The sequence below is a fragment of the Triticum urartu genome, chromosome 7A (genome assembly GCF_056163025.1).
Source record: "Triticum urartu cultivar PI428250 chromosome 7A, HENAU_Tu73, whole genome shotgun sequence".
Taxonomy (NCBI): domain Eukaryota; kingdom Viridiplantae; phylum Streptophyta; class Magnoliopsida; order Poales; family Poaceae; genus Triticum; species Triticum urartu.
In genome coordinates, this window is record NC_141879.1 from 330,000,613 (window position 1) to 330,015,873 (window position 15,261).

General features: G+C 43.1%; 1 long non-coding RNA gene across 2 annotated transcripts; it reads right to left on the reverse strand.

Annotated features, from left to right (window-relative positions):
- Positions 1-29: 29 nt before the first annotated feature.
- Positions 30-5,911, reverse strand: LOC125526040 (uncharacterized). 2 transcript variants are annotated; one of them, XR_007291528.2, is made up of 4 exons: positions 5,405-5,911; positions 3,729-5,320; positions 3,442-3,505; positions 30-3,294 (listed from the first exon to the last, which is right to left on the reverse strand). It is a non-coding gene; the product is annotated as an uncharacterized LOC125526040 (long non-coding RNA). The 2 variants fall into 2 exon arrangements; XR_007291526.2 differs by having other exon boundaries at positions 3,442-5,320; positions 5,405-5,910.
- Positions 5,912-15,261: the final 9,350 nt, after the last annotated feature.

Below are 15,261 nucleotides of genomic sequence, written 5' to 3' on the forward strand. Positions count from 1 at the left end.
GCAGAGGCACGCTAAAGCCATGTCCGCAATGAAAAAAAAGATCCAGGATCTAATACCCTCTAATAGCAAACACTATGAATTGTTGTGTACAATAAGATGAATATACACATTTTAACTTGATAGTATAGAGTCATCTAAAACTAAATATATGTCTGAACACACACACACACAGGTTGTATATCCCGCTGAATCCATATGCAAACTGTCAAAGCCTGCTGTCTTGCTCCCTCCATTATGCTCCAAATGACCAGAGATAAAAGCGTTCAGAGTATTCCTTTTTCTTTTGCTCACCCTGCATTCTTGACCTAGCATCCTACCACCAGACGTGAAGATCAAGATAAGTAGGAAGTGACCTCGTTTCAGAATCATTCTAAAACTAAAAGGTACTTAAAGGCCATCAATCGAAAAGAACACAAAATTCTTAAATACTGACCGAGGCATCTCTATGTAAATCTGGAAGAGAGACAAAAAATCAAAGATATCACAACATAAAACAGGATAGAGAAATTCATCCAAATCAGACACGTTGGCTGTGCGTATGAGTCAAAATGTATAAAGAAATAAGACCGAGAGGCCAACTCGCTACTATCTTGTATAAATATACAAAATAGCCACAATTTCTGAATAAGATGGAGCATAATTCTAATAAATTATTCGATGGAAGCTTTGATTGCAAAACAAACAAAAATGTTATATCTTGCTGTTGTTTGAGGTTTCATAATTGGAGAAGAAAAACAGTCCTTAACCAACATACAACACCATTTATCAAGGAATGAAAAATATGGGGGGTTCATCTTGTAATGCTCGTTCTGGCTCATCTTGGGAGATGAGCGAACACCTTGACTGTATGAACTGTGGACACACACGGCAGCTGGCCTGGTTGTACCCCTCCGACCTGACGACATGCCTCGGGTACTCGCTCATGTTGCCCCTGCTGGTCTGGTTCCGGACATGGCTCAGGAAGAAGATGCCCGGCTGGTAGCATGGGGTGTCAGGGATCTTCAAACACGAAGGGCCGGTTGGCCCAGCCCTGCTAGGTCTTGAACGCCTGCGGCACCAAAGGTGAGTAATCCTCTCCGTTACTAAAAAATGTGTTGAGGACAGCAGAAAAGAAATGTCCAGCATATCTGTCACTACTTTTTCCTGGAGATGCCACCACCTATTGTGAAGTTTAATATCAATGGACCAATACTCATTTCAAACTGCAAAAATAGAATGCTGACAGAGGCCAATGATATTCAACTATCTAACAATGTCACGAGTTAAAAAGATGAAGGCAAGAATGTGGAAACATCTGCATGGTTTGAGTACAGTTCAAACAAAACCTACGTATATATACATAGGTAGCCATATGGAGCTGTAAACCAAGACACAGGCCACACAAGGCAGAATATCGAACTGTGACAAAGGAACATCAAAGCAACACTAAAGAGTGTTCTAAAAAAGCAACACTAAAGAGAGAAAATAGCAAAGAGGAAGGAAGATTTTCTTTGTCCAAATAACTTCATATTTGGTGCTAAAGTTACCAATTCATCTTAGAAGAAGAAATCCATCATCAGCGAGGAAAACATGTACAGAACTGGAAAGCTAATTCTAAAACCAAACTTAAAATGCGAGCTAATTATTTATGTGCACTGAATCCATATAAAAACCAATGATCATTCTCTCTCTGAAAAGAAGTAACTTCATGAGGGGTGGTGTTTTTCGTACCTGAATGGAATCCTTGCACACACGAGAGCAAAGCTGATATAAAAAATACTTTCTGTAGCGCGGGAGGTAGCAGTAGTACAACATAGATATAATGTAAAGACAAAACCGGGGAGACCACATAGCCATGTGAGAGATGACATAGGAATTGAGAAAATATAATAGGACCCAAATCTAGCACATTCTTTCGAAGATATCCTAAAGTTGTTTAGAAAATTTGTCTTCATATTTTCACTACGAAAACGCTAATTAAATCAAATCGTGAGCTGCACTACTGATCATTAAATAAGCTGCAGTGCAACACTCTCCATCAGCCAACCACCTAGACATCCAAAATTAGGATTTATAATGAGATCCTTCGTTGAAAGGTGAGAACCTGTCATTGCAATTGACATGTTCAGGCACAATTTAATTTAGTTATTCTTGTCGGTGTCTTCAAAGCATTATCGATGTATAAGATGGAAGGTATTAAGTTAGCAAACTGACATGCTAACATAAACATTTCTACTGGCAATCAGACAAATCACGCAAGTAAGCAATATAAAAGAGGATCGTAGATGATAAATCACGCATGTAAGAAATATGAAGTGTGGATTTCTGTACACTTAGCACTTCTCATTTTCTACATAGAAAGGTCCAATCAGATGTCCCAAGAACAGTATATGTTTCGAAGGCCAAAAATGCTTATTTTCGTTATTGTACTGTCTAAAGCATTCTTCATGGAGATAATCATGATATGTGATCATGCAGAAATTATTTTGCCTTTCGAAAAAATTGGTCTTAGTTGAAAATATATACATTCTAACTCGCTCAAGTAGTACTAAAACATGCTCTCGTACAATGGTCAATCATAAAGGTCGCTTAATAAATCATTTAAAATTCCACCAAACTTCTCGATGATTATCTCAGGGTGCTCAATATACTACTACTTCAAGGCATGCAATCAAATAGATAAACATGTTACAGAGAAGCATCATCAGTGGGACATAGTACTACACTGACACACAATTCATAGCTTTTTAGTATTGCTGGGTTGGTACAGTATCCCAGCGTTGATGTATATACGGTGGAAGTTTAGGAATGAGTTCACTTCTTTAACAAAATAGGAAAAGTGTGGCCTATAAAATGCAAGAAAGTAAACTGATGGGCAGGGAACCATTATTTAAATTCCCATGGTGAATTTCCTACAAAAGTCTGCAGCAGGAACACACATGACAGAACACAAAAGCCATGTATATAAAATATACAGATAACATGTATGAGAGGAAGTTGTCATCCATACACTTCGCTATATAAATCATGTCCAGCTCCTCAATAGGCCAAAAGAGGTATGAGAGGAAGTTGTCATCCATACACTTAACTTCGCTATATAAATCATGTCCAGTTCCTCAATAGGCCAAAAGATGTCACCGGATCATAAAGAACTTCTTGAGAGCACATACCATGCCCTCCAACAGCAGATCCTTGCAAACTTAACTTCTCCAACATGAATATGTGCATACCTTTGAGTAGTTACCTTCCTTCAGGATCAACGCTTTGAGATCCATTGACTGCTTGTCTTGCCAACTGCTTCCAGTAGTTACCCTCCTGCTAGTAAAAAGATCAAGCCAGACAACCAATATGCTAAGCTTCACAGAGAAATTTGATCCAAATACATTGCCATAGAGAAGAAAAAAAAACTACAGACAAAAACAATAATCAAAAGAAAATATAGCTTAAAGAGAAAGCACAAACCTTGATACACAAAACAGCAAACGATAAACAAGCGGCAGTTTAGAAGAGCAGGCAACAACGTCACCTGTAAAACAGAAGAACGCAATCGAGTAAGGATGCTCCATTTTTATGTAGTATGTACATATTCATGATTTACAGATGCTGAAGCTAGACCGTAAAGGCTACTTTCTTAATTTACACTTGCAGTATCACATACCAAAATGGATGCAGTTTTTACATGGAGTAATTAGACTGTTAAAAAGAAAATGTAAATCTAAAGATGCTAGAACATATGAATGTTGTTTAACCTGTAGAATATTGATCCAAGAGCATGCCGTTGGCTCTGCGCCTCTGCCTGCTCTTAAGTAAGGTTTGTGTTTCAATTTCCAAAGGCTTCGGTTTCAGTGTACGATCAATTTGCGTCATCAGCAAAATTATATCAAATTTGCACTTTGTCAGCAGTCTTTAAGAGGCAACTGTTACATGGATGAACTTTACATAATTCAAACAAGCTACTGTTTCTACTTGTCAATACAACGGTTTTAAAGAAATTGAAGGTGGGAGGAGAGCAAGTTGAAGAAATTTTAATCCTACGGATGAAACCGAATAGTCGAGAGACCTACCAAGCCATTCCCGAGTAAAGAATTTTGTTGCACACATTCATATCATCTCTATCCTAAGTAATCTACAAAAGTGTGGGCTCACATGCAGTTAGAAGAAAACGATTATAAGTATTTCCAAACCAGAAAGCCGATGTAATATCTTGTAACAAAAATATATCAAAACCACGCCCGATTTAACCTTCATGATATTTTTATCAAACCATCAAATACACAACAACAAATAAGTACTCCCTCGTTCCAAAATTATTGGTGTGGTTTTAGCTCAAGTAGAAATCACTGAGACACAATTGGTAGATCAAATTTTTAAATGGTGAACCAACCACCAATCATATTTGTATTTTCCCAATTTCATGCTCTGTAGCGTACATATATGTTCATAAACTGAATAAGGTTAATTACAGGGTCAGTCATCTAATGGTATCCTTATTAGCTTAAATATTTAGAGTGCTATGCTAAAGACCTAACAGTACTCAGTAAAGGTTAATTACAGAAGTAGGTAACAGCAGTAAGAACAATGGGGGCTGGGATCCAGTCATATAGTTCATCAATCTTGATAAAAACAATCCCTAGCAAGAACAAGACCATGTAAATAAAGTGGCGACCAGACTGGGTTGGACTCGAAGAAAATTTAGGAAGCTCAGCAACAGCAAAGCCCCAAGTATGATCTTACCGATATCACATAAGGGTGCTGGAAAATCCAACCGATGGTGGGGTTTTTTTTGCAGGTAAACAACAGCAGCAGGCCAGAAGCTGCTGTGAGGAAATTCAGTACCAGTCAAATACAATACCCAAAAGTTTCTACCATTTCTTAATGCACACTGAAAAACAGACATCAAATGATCATATTAATGCACAATAGAGGATAACCAGAATAGCAGGGCAAAGCCATACGACTCCGCCATCATGCCGAAGACAAGCCAGCCAATAAGGACCAGGAAAAGTACGACCCCGAAAGCAATTGAACCTTGCACATTAAGGTGATCTTGTTAGCTCATAACTGAACTGGAACTGAACAATTTGGATACATGACTAATTCTAGGCCTGCATTGTTACATGTACATGACCTTGCGATTCTTGGGCTTTGTGAAGAACTGTATTAGATGGATCCATATCCATAATTAGCATTGTATGAACTGCAGTTTTCTTCCCAATTAGCAAGATGGATCCATATCCAGCCCTTCATCCAGCGCAGCAAGATGGATCCATATCCATTGGCGTTGTATGAACCGCAGTTTTCTTCATTAAATCTAGACTGGGAATTGAATAAATTTGCTTCCCTGTACAAGAGAGAGATATATCAGGGGAAGAGAGAGAGCACGGAAAGGAGCGGGGAAGTACCCGCGCTTGGAGGGGAGGCTGACCTCGCCAGCGTGCAGCCGTGGGGGTGAGGAGGAGCACGTGGACGACGGCGGCCTCGACCAAAAGAATGGCGGCGGTGACAGATCGGATGGCCTGGGGCTGCCATTGTCAACACCTAGCTTTCCGTCCTCGTCGGGCGGGGAAGCATCGAGCCGCGGCGCTGCTCATGTAGGCACGGCCCGGGGCGACTGGATTCAGGGCATGAAGCTCCTGCCCATCCCCTTCCCCGTCGTTCCTCTACCTCCCTTCCTCCTCTCTGCTACTCATGGATCCGCCTGCGTCAGGCTGGGAGGAGAGAGGGAGGAGCCTAGCGGCGTCCCACGCGGGAGGATGCAGGAGGAAAGAGATGGAGGAGGAGTGCGGCGGCTGTGGCGGCTGACGAGCGAGGAAGGAAGGAGGAGGAAGGATGTGGGAGGGAGACGGCCGCGGGGATTGGGGGGAAAAGAATCTTAGGGCGCGCGTGCAAGAAGACAAGAAGCTCGACATGGTCGCACGTCCGTTGCTTCCGCCTTTCCTCAACCACAACCGGACAGGTTGATTTTCACCGGCCATCCAATTCACCCGCGAAGGACCAGCCGAACCTTTCCCAACAAGGGCCACAAGTCATCCAGATGTGAAAAACAATCACCGGTCACGTTTATTACCACGCGGTCAACCGATCCAATGGTCAGTATAGGAAGTCAAAGACCATCCGATGGCCTCGAACGATGCGCACGGGAGGAGCTCCGTGGAGGAGGGTCGGCTAGCATCTTTATACCACACGGTCAACCGATCCAATTGTCAGTATAGGAAGTCAAAGCCCATTCGATGGCCACGAACGATGCGCACGGAAGGAGCTCCGTGGAGGAGGGTCGGCTAGCATCCTTATAGGTTAGAATTAGTTCGGCTCAAGTGGGTAAGTGACCGGAGCCTGAACACGCTTTCTACCCGTGCAAGTTGAAGAGCGTGCAAGACGATCGTGATGCAGCTGGAGTGTGGTCCCAACACTGGTCAACTTTTCGCATTCTCTGGAAGCCTAATCGATGGCAGGTCAGTCAAGGAGCGTTGAGACCATAAGACGAGGGAAGCCTAATCGATGATAGGTCAGGCTGGGCGTTGGGGTTTACCCAAAAATTCTGATTGGGTAATTCGGGTTTTAGAAATTTTGGGTTTTTAGAAATGACACCTAAAATTTAACTTTTGTTAAAAATCCAGGTTCTGATTCGGGTAATCCTGATTGCCCGGAATAAATCATGGTGAAGAGAACGGAGACATGGAACTGAAGAACATCTATCTCGCATCATGTCGCATTGGGCAAGATGGAGACTTCTCGTTGTCGTCTCCTCGATGGAGACCTCGTCCTCGTGGATGGCGCGGTGAGTAGGATCTGGTGGCGGCGCTGGGGCCTACATGAAACTAGTGTCGACTGGCCGCGCCGGGCCCTATGACTTTGAGGGCGGTGGCCTCCCGATGTAGGGCAGCAGGCGGTGTTGCCGTGCGACAGTGGCGAAGGGCGGATGCTGTTATCAGGCGTTGGGAGGCGCGGCGTGAGTCTATGGCGGGGAGTAGAGAGTGACGACCGGTATCGGGAGCTAGGTGGCACGGCGATGGTAACGTGGTGTGGCGGCTGGGAGCTAGGGATCGAGGCTCAAGAACATGTCGGTCGAAGGCAATGGAACAAGAACACAATGAAATCGGGTTTAGCGAGGAATTTGGGTTGGGTTGTGGCTATTTTGGGCCTTTGCGTTTTTTACTGGGCATGATGGTTAGTTTGGGATATTTGGGTAATCGGGTACCGTGGATCTAAACCCGAATTTCCCCAATAAAATTTGGGTTTTCAATACTGCTACCTAATTTAGTGCTCGGGTTATTCGGGTCTGGGTCCGGGGTCGTATTATTCAGGTTCGGGATCCGGGTATCAGGTTTTATGCTCAGCTTAAATAGAAAGGGTGAGGGAGCACGACCACGCTTGTTGAGGATGAGAGGCGCCAAAGATTCTACGCAAATGGACATGAAGCAAAGAGGTGCATCGAGGATTTCGTGGAGTTGTCAAGTGGGGTTGCTAGTGTAGCCTCGACGAATAAGGTTGTCGGCGGTGTGGCATTTCCCTGCTCAACCAGCTAGTCAAAGAGTTGGCACTTTGGGGGGAGCTCCATGCCAACTTGGCAAACACTAGCTTGATGCAACCTGTGTAGTGCAACACAAATGCAAAGTTTGCAGAGTACTTCCAGTCAGAAGTCAGGACCAGGTGTCGTGGTGAATGATCACGATCACCTATGGGGCCATGGGCCCCTTTGTTTTGGGGGGGGTGATCGCATTGCACAAAGAGCAGAGGCAACAGGAGCAGCGTGGCGAGGAGGCTCTTTTTTACCCAGGTTCAGGCCGCTTTGCAGCGTAACACCCTACTCCTGCTTTGGTGTATTGATCGGTGGGAGCACGAAGACGTGGAGAGCTCTAGCCCGGCAAGGGTGCTCGGGGAGTGCAGCTACGCGCGTACAAGTGCTAGGGGATCAAAAGTTCGAATCCTTTGCTAGGTTGCCTCGGGCCTCCTTTTATAGCTTAAGGAGTGACCATAGTGGCAAAACAGTCATTATACGATGATTAGATAGTAAACAGCGCTATCATACCTAACTCTGACAGTTTAGGACAAAATGCCATAAATGCTACCTTAGGTGTCGCGTGGAGAGGCAACCACAGCAAGGTCCTTCCACCGCTTGCTTAACCACCTCATATTCACTTGACAGGCCTCTGGGGCAGGTGTCAATAAAGGTAATCTTCCCCCCAGCATGCTGCCATGTTCCCGACAGGATCCACCTAGCTGCTTGGGGGCTCGACACCGCACCGATTAGCGACTGGCGACTCGGTGAGGTGGAGCGGTAGCAACTGGCGGTGGCTTGTCGACACAGAGCTTGGCGGGCCTTCATCTTGAGGCTTGGCCTTGGCCTTGGCAGTCCCGGAGACCTTGCCGGCGTGGCTCGGTCTCGATCCTAGCCGTAGTTTCGACCCTGCCGGCCTCGTCTGATTGGCAAGGGAGACTTCTCTGAGAATTTTTAGATTAGTTGTTGACTTGGTCTTCTTAACGCGCTCCTTTATCTCACGAAGAGCGGCTTCTCTAGCTTAATTGCTGTGTGGGACTTGAAGCTCGTAGGGGGAACTGCGATGTGTCTGTGCATGAGTCAGGGCAATAAACGCCCTTATTTGTTGCACCGACAGGAGCCCCCGGGCCTGGACCATACGTGCTGCCGAGCATTGTTGGGCTAGGCCTAATAATGCACAGACTTACGCATTGATCTTGCCGAAAACTATGTTGTGTTTTGAGACCTTCTTTGCTTCATTAATCCGGACTCAGGCCAACCCCCAGTCCTATCCTGGCATCTTCGGTGTTTGGGCGACATGGACCATTCGTACCAAAAAAACCAGGGGCGCTCGTGCCCATGGGGTGCCATTAGGGCACCCGCGCGTGAGCCGGGATAATTGCCAATTTACCTTTTGTTCACCCACCGCATCTGCCGTTTCCACCACTCGCGCCGCATGCATTGCGCGGGGTTTGTGGTGGACGAGCAGGGCTCGGGAACATGTGCCTTGGCAGAAGACACAGTGCCGCGGATTGGTGTAGTGGGACGGTTGCTGGAGTGATGCGCCCGCCCTTGAGCTCGGGTGTGGGATTGGCGGAATTGGGCGGTTGCTCAAGAGCGACGATGAGCCAGCCCCCGTGCTCCTTCTATAAATCGCAGGCTACAGCGAGTGATGCTCATTGATCCTCCTTCCATCTCAACCCCCCAAGTGTCACAACCCTTCTCCTTCTTCTGGTCTTCGGCCAACCCTTCTAGTCCCCATGGCTAGGGGGAAGAGTCGGGCTCATGTGCCTACTGCTGTAAGGGCCTCTTCTCGCAGTCGCACGCAGCCCCCATCCTCGGTCGAAGACACCGGACCAAGCGCTCGTGGAAGAGATGTTGGACTAGGGCACGGAAGGCGCAACGATCGCGGCAGGGGCAGCCGTGGTGGCGCGCTTGTCATTGCCTCATCGGCTGCTCCGTTGCCGGCGGAGGGCCACACGGGCGACACCGCGCCGGAGTTCGTCATGGAGCTGCGCCACCGCCCGAAGAGCAGACTGTGGCTTGGACGACCTTTCTCGAGGGTGATGGAGGAGGACCGCTCGCGCGGTCTGTGGAGGCGCGCAAGCGGCTGCGACAATGGTCCTTCATGGGTCACGATGGAGTTTTCTGTCCATGGTACCATGTACCTTGCTCATGGATGGAAGACTTTCGTCCGTGCCCATTGCTTAGGAGAAGGGCATCTTCTCCGCTTCAAGCTTGTGGAAGCGGGTACGCTCTCCGTGAAGTTCTTCGAGGCGTCTGGATTTTGCCTTGGTTGCTGCGTAGAAAGCTCGAGCGACTCCAACACCCTTCCTCCAGCGACAGCGACAAGGAGGAGAGTGGCGACGGTGATCCTCGACGCGTCAAGAACAGAGACGATAACTCTGACGCGGAGTGACCGCCGACGACACCATCATCACCAACTGGGCGAAGTTGAAGGGGTGGCTTACATGTAGAGTCCTAGTAGGATTAGGACTACTCTATTTTCTTATTTACAAGTGGAATCCTAGTCCAGATCTTGCTTCCCTTGTAAGGGAAATATTCCTTATGCCTTTCCTCCCAAGCTGGCCCACCGGATACTGTACTTTGAGCCGGTCTTCTCATGAGCCGCCTTCTAGACCATTGGGTCTTGTCGTTCGTCTCTCCCGCCTGCCGGGTCATCAGTGAGTCGCCAAGTTCGGCCGGGTCACCAGTGAGTCGCCAAGTCCCGACCGGGTCATACTTCAGGTCGGGTTATATGATGGCCCGTGTCCGCGTCAGTATTTTCCCCGAAGAGGAAGGGATGATGCAGCACAACTACGGTAGGTATTTCCCTTGGTGATGAGACCAAGGTTATCGAACGAGTAGGAGAACCAAGCAACACTATGTAAACGGTACCTGCACACAAAGAACAAATACTTGCAACCCAATGCATAAGAGGGGTTGTCAATCCCTCTTGGGTAAAAGATAGATTGGTTTGTAGTAGATTGGATAAATACATCTCGTGGAAACACGAAATGCAATAAATAACAAAAAATTGTAGCAAGGTATTTTTGGGTTTTTGGAACAATAGATTTGAAAATAAAAGTGGCAAATAATAGATCGAAAAGCTAATATGATAAAGAATAGACCCTCGGGCCGTAGATTTCACTTCTCTCGAGAAAAATAGCATACAACGGGTAAACAAATTACTGTTGGGCAATTGATAGAACTTCAAATGACTATGGCGATATCCAGGCAATGATCATTATATAGGCATCACGTCCAAGATTAGTAGACCGACTCCTGCCTGCATCTACTACTATTACTCCACACATCGACCGCTATCCAGCATGCACCTAATGTATTAAGTTCATGGAAAAACGGAGTAATGCAATAAGAACGATGACATGATGTAGACAAGATCTATTCATGTAGGAATAGACCCCATCTTGTTATCCTTAATAGCAACGAGCAATACGTGTCTTGCTGCCTCTTCTGTCACTAGGAAAGAACACTGCACGACCGAACCCATCACAAAGCACCTCTTCCCATGGCAAGAAAAATTGATCTAGTCGGCCTAACTAAACCAAAGATTTGAAGAAGAAATACGCGGCTATCAGTAATCATGCATATAAGAGATCAAAACTCAAATAACTTTCATGGATGAAATAGATCTGATCATAAACTTAAAGTTTATCAGATCCCAACAGACACATCGCACAAAGAGTTACATCAAATAGATCTCCAAGAGACCATTGTATTGAGAATCAAAAGCGAGAGAGGAAGCCATCTAGCTACTGCCTATGGACCCGTAGGTCTACAATGAACTACTCACGCATCATCGGAGAGGCACCAATGAGTATGATGAACCCCTCCATGATGGTGTCTAGATTGGATCTCGTGGTTCTGGAACTTGCGGCGGCTGGAATTGTGTTTCGTCGACTCCCCTAGGGTTTTTGGATTTTCGGGGTATTTATAGAGTAAAGAGGTGGTGCGGGAGGTGGCCGAGGTGGGCACAACCCACCACGGCGCGCCCAAGTGGGTTGTGCTCCCGTCGGAGCCCCTCTCTGGTACTTCTTTGGCCCAACAGGTGTCTTCTGGTCCAAAAAAATTCTCCAAAAAATTTCACTGCGTTTGGACTCTGTTTGGTATTGATTTTTTGCGAAGTAAAAAACAAGCAAAAAACTGGCACTGGGCACTATGTCAATAGATTAGTCCCAAAAATGATATAAAGTTGCTATAAATGATTGTAAAATATCCAAGAATGATAATATAACAACATGGAACAAGAAAAAAAAATTGTAGATACGCTGGAGATGTATCAACATCCCCAAGTTTAATTCCTACTCGTCCTCGAGTAGGTAAATGATAAGAACAATTTTTTTGATGTGGAATGCTACCTAACATGTTCATCACATATTCTTTTCTTTTGTAGCATGGACATTTGGACTTTTATATGATTCAAAGCAATAGTCTAGTTTTGTCATGAAGATTTCAATAGTCAAGTATATTAACAAGCAACCATGTCTTTCAAAATATCAACACCAAATCAAGTTATCCTTAGCCCATCATGCTCAATAATTGACCCATTCATGAAACACACTCGCATATTAGTTAGACCCAATGCTCAAGTACGATCATAGTGCCCCTTTAGTTGGTGCTTTATAAAAGAAGATGGAGACTCAAAAAATAAATAAAAATTGCATGAAGTAAATAGAAAGGCCCTTCATAGAGGGAAGTAGGGATTTGTAGAGGTGCTAGAGCTCAAAGCAAAAAGATAGAGATAAAACATTTTGGGTGGCATGCTTTTCCTGTCAACGAAAACGATTGAGTAATTCCCAATACTTTCCATGCTAGATATATCATAGGTGGTTCCCAAAAAAAAATAAAGTTTATTCCTTTTCCCACCATACTTTCATATTCCACGGCTAGCCGTATCCATGGGTGACGTCCATACCAACACTTTCCAAGGAATTTATTATTTGACAACATAAAGTAAATTCATTTTTCATTTTGGGGTTGGGCATCCCTAATACCTTTGCCGTACTCTCGTGCAGTGACAAGTGAATAAAGACTCATCTTGAGAATAGCACATCTAGCATGGAAAAATATCAGCCACCCCTACCGTTTCATGAGCGGCACGAGCACACAAAAAAGAAATTATTTTGAAAATTAGAGATGGCACATACAAATTTGCTTAGAACGGCAAGAGAATACCACATATAGGTAGGTATGGTGGACTCAATTGGCAAAACTGGGTTTAAGGATTTTGGATGCACAAGTAGTATTCCTACTTGGTACAAAGGAAGGTAGCAAAAAGATTGAGAAGCATCCAACCAAGAAACGAAAAATCACATAAGCGAGCATTGAGCATAACTAACACCGAATAATGCACCACTAGTAGGATGTAATTTCATTGCATAACTATTGACTTTCGTGCTTGCATAGGGAATCACAAACCTTAACACCAATATTCTTACTAAAACACAATTACTCATCAACATGACTCACATATCACTATCATCATATCACAAAACTATTACAAGGAATCAAGTTTATTTTTTCCAATGATCTTCATGAAAGTTTTTATTATATCTTTCTTGAATATCTATCACTTTGGGACTAGTTTCATATGTTGCTTTTGATAGCTCAAACAAATCTAAGTGAAGAACATGAGCATAAAATTTTTCCATCTCTAAAAATAATATAAGTGAAGCATGAGAGAATTTCTTCAGAAGTTTACTAACTCTCAAATAAATCTAAGTGACGCATGAGAGTATTTCTTCAAAAATATTAAAGCACACTGTGCTAAAAAAGATATAAGTGAAGCACTAGAGCAATTCCATAGCTCAAATTTTTTAAGTGAAGCATAAAGAGCAATTCTAACAAATCATATCATAATTTTGGCTCTCTAAAATAGGTGTGTCCAGCAAGGATAGATGACACAAACTAAAAAGCAAAACAAGCAAAGACTCATATAATACAAGACGCTCCAATCAAAACTCATGATTTGTGACGAATAAAAATGCAGCTCCAAGTAAAATACCGATGGTCGTTAGAAGAAAGAGGGGATGCCACTCGGGGGCATCCCAAGCTTAGTTGCTTGTTTCTCTTTGGATAATAACTTGGGGTGCCATGGGGCATCCCCAAGCTTAGGCTCTTCTTACTCCTTATTCCTTCATCCATCGTGATCTCACCCAAAACTTGAAAACTTCAATCACACAAAACTCAACAAAACCTTCGTGAGATCCGTTAGTATAAGAAAGCAAATCACTACATTAATAACTATTGCAAACCCATTCATATTTTGTTTTTGCATTATATCTACTGCATTCCAATTTTTCTATGGCATATACCCCCCGATAAAGTCCATAGATTCATCAAAATAAGCACACAACGCAAAGAAAACATAATATGTAAAAAAACAGAACAATCTGTAGCAATCTGAAAACTTTGTATACTTCTGTAACTCTAAAAATTCTGAAAAATTAGGACAATGTGGGAATTTGTATATCAATATTGTGTAAAAAAATTAGAATTGTTCGTCGCTTATGTGATTTTTGAAAATTATTTTACCGAACGCAAAAGTTTCTGTTTTCCAACAAGATCAAATCAACTATCACCCAACATGATCCCAAAGGCTTTGCTTGGCCCAACCACTAATTAAAACATAAAAAACACAATCATAACAGAGGCATAATTGTGCAAACACTCAAGAACAGAAAGAAAAGGGCAAAAATAAATTTATTCATTGGGTTGCCTCCCAACAAGTGCTATCATTTTATGCCCCTAGCTAGGCAGAAAGATTTCAATGATGCTCACATGAAAGATAATAATTGAAACACAAAGAGAGCATCATGAAATATGTGACAAACATATTTAAGTCTAACATACTTCCTACGCATAGGCATTTTATAAGCAAACAAATTACCATGACAAGAAATATCTAGCATATGCAAAGGAGAGGAATAAAACACTGAAAATCTCAACGTAACAAGAGGTAATTTAGTAACATGAAAAATTTCTGCAACCATATTTTCCTCTCTCATAATAGTTACATGTAGGATCATACTCAAATTCAAATAGTAATTATATAAAATTTTCTTTTCATGATCCACATGCATAAACGTCTTATAATCTTCCAAGATAGTGGGATTAACATCAACTAAAGTCATGACCTGTCCGAACCCACTTTCATAAAAAAATCATAAGATTGAACACTCTCCAAATATGTGGGATTATTTTTACTTAAAGTTGACGTTCTTCCAAACCCACTTTCAATATTATTGAAAACATTATTATCAATATCATATTCATCACTAGGCTTAAATAAAATTTCAAGATCATAAGAAAAATCACCCCAATCATGATCATTGCAATATGTAGTGGACATAGAAAAATTAGCATCCCCAAGCTTGGGGTTTTGCATATTATTAGCACAATCGACATTAATATAATTAATAGTAAAATCCTTGCAATCATGCTTTTCATTCAAGGAGCTATCATGAATCACTTCATAAATTTCTTCATCACAATTTTCAGATTCACGAATCTCAAGCAAAACTTCATAAAGATAATCTAGTGCACTCAGCTCACTAGCAATTGGTTCATCATGATTGGATCTTTTAAAAAGATTAGAAAGTGGATGAGGATCCATAGATTTTTAGCAAGATGCAAGCATATAGAAGGAACATGGTAACACAAGCAAACAAAAGATTTGATGAGAAAAAGGCGAACGAAAAAGAGGGCGAAAAAAACGACAAATTTTTGTGAAGTGGGAGAGAGGAAAACAAGAGGCAAATGGAAAATAATGTAAATTGCAA